Genomic DNA, 5,317 nt, shown 5'->3' on the forward strand with positions numbered 1-5,317 from the left:
TGATATGTCGCCAGCATATCCATCAATTTATACATCGCTTTTATTTGTTCTCGAAAAGGGCGTGTCCCATATAATACCCAGAATGAATCACTACATTGATGAATACCTGCAGTATATTTCCTCTCTTTTAAGTATAATGATAAGGATTTAAATGGGAAACTAAGCTCCGTCAATTAGTATTACAAATAAAATTGAATTTTATAAGAACCGTAAAGACTAATATTACGCACCTGGATAATCAAATCCACGGAAAAAGCATTATGTTTTAAATAGTGGGAAGAACTTGACCTTTCACTCCACTGAGAACTTTTCGAACTTCTGGAAACATCAATCTGACAACTACACTGCCAAACGATTGGAATAAACAAGAAACAAATCCACGCGAGGTTATGGTATCTGTTATCAAGTAGTCTGAGAATTTCTTTGTTCACGTTGCAGGAATTATGAACAAACAAATACAATTAGCAAAATATAAGTAATGTTGAACCCAAAACATCAAATATTTAAAGGCGTAAGATTTCTGGTTCCTCTTCTTCTCAGTTATTATATGGATTAGTAGACATTTAGGTAAGAGATATACCTATAGTCAAAAAAGAAGCCACTGAGAATTGATATATGGCAACATGAAAAGAATGTGTATAGGAACAAAAACAGGGTTTCACCACAAAGGTATACATAAGTAAAGCCTGCATGTCACTCCTTGGCTAATCTGGTGATATTAAGAGAATATTTTAGCATAACAGAATGAAATTGTTAAATGTGATAGTGAAAGCGCTAGAGTTGTCGTTGCCACGAATTTAATTAAAATTAAGAAGAATAAAAACCCAATACACTGCAGATCAATAGAGTCTAAATTCGACTTAGATGGCACAAATATATAAATTAAGTCAATAATTGTAATGAAAGGAATGCAATTGATATCGAATTCAAAGGAATCAATCCTAACAAATTGTGACCTGAAAAGAATTTGTATAAGAACAAAATCAAAGAGTTTCACCAAAACGGTATACCTAAGTAAAACCTGCATGTCACTCCCTCTTGGCTAATCTGGAGATATTAAGAGAATATCTTAGCATAACAGAATGAAATTGTTAAATGGGATAGTGAAAGCACTAGAGTTGTCGTTGCCACGAATTTAATTAAAATTAACAAGAAGAAAAACCCAATACACTGCAGATCAATAGAGTCTAAATATATAAATTAAGTCAGTAATTGTAATGAAAGCAATGCAATTGATATCGAATTCAAAAGAATCAATCCTAACAAATTGTGACCTGAAGATTAGCCTCCGTGGAATAAGAATTCCATTCCTCTCAAGTCCCGACGGACAGGGCTTCCCCTAACGCCGCCACATCAAGACGGTTAACCACTACGAAAAGTCTGAGCTTAAGGTAAATCTCCATAGATACAGTAAACAAGAACCAAAAATTAAAGTGTCAAACCGAATGTCATGAAAAAACAAAAAGAAAATACTATACGGGTCTTTACCTCATTCGGAGTTAGCGTCCATCCGAATCTCCATATACTACTACGCTGGAGGAAAATAAATCACCGTGAGCATAGTGACGCTGGTTAAGAATTCGAAATAATGTGTGTTGTTGCACAGAGGCCTTCCAGCCAACCCAGCAAAACAAATTAACAAAAATCTAAATCTAAATTGGGTAGCAGGGTTTTGACTTACCCTAATGAACTCCTACCATCTGATTGAACATTGAAATCTCAATCGTTCACAAGAAATGTGCTTACAAGCCACGTGAAGTCACATGTAAAAAAACGCAACCCACATGCACCTGGATAATCAAATCCACGGAAAAAGCATTATGTTTTAAATAGTGGGAAGAACTTGACCTTTCACTCCACTGAGAACTTTTCGAACTTCTGGAAACATCCATCTGACAACTACACTGCCAAACGATTGGAATAAACAAGAAACAAATCCACGCGAGGTTATGGTATCTGTTATCAAGTAGTCTGAGAATTTCTTTGTTCACGTTGCAGGAATTATGAACAAACAAATACAATTAGCAAAATATAAGTAATGTTGAACCCAAAACATCAAATATTTTAAGGCGTAAGATTTCTGGTTCCTCTTCTTCTCAGTTATTATATGGATTAGTAGACATTTAGGTAAGAGATATACCTATAGTCAAAAAAGAAGCCACTGAGAATTGATATATGGCAACATGAAAAGAATGTGTATAGGAACAAAAACAGGGTTTCACCAGAAAGGTATACATAAGTAAAGCCTGCATGTCACTCCTTGGCTAATCTGGTGATATTAAGAGAATATTTTAGCATAACAGAATGAAATTGTTAAATGTGATAGTGAAAGCGCTAGAGTTGTCGTTGCCACGAATTTAATTAAAATTAAGAAGAATAAAAACCCAATACACTGCAGATCAATAGAGTCTAAATTCGACTTAGATGGCACAAATATATAAATTAAGTCAATAATTGTAATGAAAGCAATGCAATTGATATCGAATTCAAAGGAATCAATCCTAACAAATTGTGACCTGAAAAGAATTTGTATAAGAACAAAATCAAAGAGTTTCACCAGAACGGTATACCTAAGTAAAACCTGCATGTCACTCCCTCTTGGCTAATCTGGAGATATTAAGAGAATATCTTAGCATAACAGAATGAAATTGTTAAATGGGATAGTGAAAGCACTAGAGTTGTCGTTGCCACGAATTTAATTAAAATTAAGAAGAAGAAAAACCCAATACACTGCAGATCAATAGAGTCTAAATATATAAATTAAGTCAGTAATTGTAATGAAAGCAATGCAATTGATATCGAATTCAAAAGAATCAATCCTAACAAATTGTGACCTGAAGATTAGCCTCCGTGGAATAAGAATTCCATTCCTCTCAAGTCCCGACGGACAGGGCTTCCCCTAACGCCGCCACATCAAGACGGTTAACCACTACGAAAAGTCTGAGCTTAAGGTAAATCTCCATAAATACTAGTAAACAAGAACAAAAAATTAAAGTGTCAAGCCGAATGTCATGAAAAAACAAAAAGAAAATACTATACGGGTCTTTACCTCATTCGGAGTTAGCGTCCATCCGAATCTCCATATACTACTACGCTGGAGGAAAATAAATCACCGTGAGCATAATGACGCTGGTTAAGAATTCGAAATAATGTGTGTTGTTGCACAGAGGCCTTCCAGCCAACCCAGCAAAACAAATTAACAAAAATCTAAATCTAAATTGGGTAGCAGGGTTTTGACTTACCCTAATGAACTCCTACCATCTGATTGAACATTGAAATCTCAATCGTTCACAAGAAATGTGCTTACAAGCCACGTGAAGTCACATGTAAAAAAACGCAACCCACATACAAAAAGCTAGAACATCATACATACAAAAAGATGGAACAGTTACATATTCTTTGCGCCAGAAAGCTGTATAAAACAAAACAAACATTCGCTTGAAAACCCAAGAATCAATTTAAGGCGAAAATCTGAAATGGGTGTAAAAATAACTGCGTTGCAAGATATTTGGGGATACCACTACAAATCCTGGAGCTCCTCCAGAATCCTTTTTGAAACTATGGCTGCAACTTTGAATGTTGTGCAAACCCTTCACTTATTAAAACATACGAACGGAAGAATACAGATATGTCACAAGGCGATTGATATAATAATCCAATCAGACGGTCTAACAAAACGATTGGATGATGCACAACCGCACACAGTGACACGGTGCGGAGTAGCAAGACCTAGCTGTCAGAAAAACCAAGCGAGACCTAACTGCCACATAAACCTACCAGTGGCATGGAGCCTCGTAGCGGTAATGTTTTGAACAATAAATACTCATGTTTGGGTAGTTACAAACCTAACAGGGTCGAATGGTAGAATTTGTTTTAATCGTCTAACATGTAAGATCGACAATGCACAATGAGACAAGTGGTATGGAGAGGGAGTCTATTTCTTGTGTGCGAGCTCAAATATTGTGATAGCTGAAAGCCCTACATTTTACAAGGCCTATTGACCTGTATTGAAAGCATTCCAGGAGAAAGATATGGTAAGGGTCATTTCACTAGCAATCGAACCAAATAGAATATCCTCCTTTGCAACTAAGAAAGGTTGAATCCTCTTTGTTTGATACAATGGAGGAAGCCCTGTGGTGGACCTGACGAGGATATTTTGGTCAAAATCCCACCATGTAACTTGTGGCCCTTGGATTGTCACCCAATATGTAATCAATCAACCATTAGAACACCACCAACAACATCATCACTAGAACAAACTAAAACCAAATTGATTGCATCCTATAAGAGAAGGCTACTTGGAAGACTGTGGTCATTTCCAGCAATTCCCCTATAAAGTCTGGCCAAAAATCCCACCATAGGCCATTTCCAGCATTTCCCTCCCTAAAGTCTGGCCAAAAATCCCACCATAGGCCTACTGTTGTAGTTTGTAGGTTTTGTCCGCTTATAGTTGTCTCTTGCATCTACGAAGTTATCATTGTTATCAGGTCCTGCAACAACAATACCAAATAAAACATTAGGGTCATTCCACTAGCAATCAAACCATATCGAATATCCTCCTTTGCAACTAAGAAAGGTTGAATCCTCTTTGTGATGCAATGGAGGAAGCCCTTTTGTGGAACTGACGAGGATACTTTGGTCCATATTCCACCATGTAACTTGTGGCCCTTGGATTGTCACCCAGTATGCAATCAACTTGCAAGAGAAAGATTTTAGCCAATAGACTGGAGAAAATTTCAGTATTTCTAGCTCGTAGGCTAACTGAATTATCATAACGAATAATCATAACTCACCAAGAAGACATTCCACGCACCAAAAGCAATGTTCTGCGAGACATTAGAAAATGCCCAGCTGGATTTCTGCAGGTATTAAATTTACAGAAGTCGTGTTTTAAACTTGTATACTCTGTATTAGAGTTAGTTAACATTATCTCGCATGGCAACGAGGCAGAATTATATACTGCAAGGTTGAAGAAATTCTATAGGATTTTCAGTGGTACTTCTCTCTTGCATTGGTCTCTGGAAGAGTATATTGTAGATATATTCAACTCAGCTTTAGCAGAAAAGATGCTCAAGAAATTCATAATACGCCTTGCAGAATACTGTCCTGAAACAGTTTATGATGTTTTGTCGTTGTTGAATGACATCGTGTTTCAAAGAAAGAGTGGAGAAAACATTGATTGCCACTGCCAGTTCCTTCTGGGTTTGCTCACCGCTTAGGTGGGAAATGCAATTTCCTTAACGAACGTTAATCTTCCATGGAATAAAATGTCGTTGTTACCTGAAATTACAGGTTTACAAACATATGATGAGGCTTC

The 5,317-nt window shown here is 36.7% G+C and overlaps 1 long non-coding RNA gene across 1 annotated transcript; it reads right to left on the reverse strand.

Annotated features, from left to right (window-relative positions):
• Positions 1-1,946: 1,946 nt before the first annotated feature.
• Positions 1,947-3,622, reverse strand: LOC149155892 (uncharacterized). The gene is made up of 3 exons (XR_016263217.1): positions 3,519-3,622; positions 3,243-3,412; positions 1,947-3,094 (listed from the first exon to the last, which is right to left on the reverse strand). It is a non-coding gene; the product is annotated as an uncharacterized LOC149155892 (long non-coding RNA).
• Positions 3,623-5,317: the final 1,695 nt, after the last annotated feature.

The sequence above is a fragment of the Pinus tabuliformis genome, chromosome 9 (assembly GCF_031772625.1).
Source record: "Pinus tabuliformis cultivar Carrire ecotype Pingquan chromosome 9, CPIR1, whole genome shotgun sequence".
NCBI lineage: Eukaryota > Viridiplantae > Streptophyta > Pinopsida > Pinales > Pinaceae > Pinus > Pinus tabuliformis.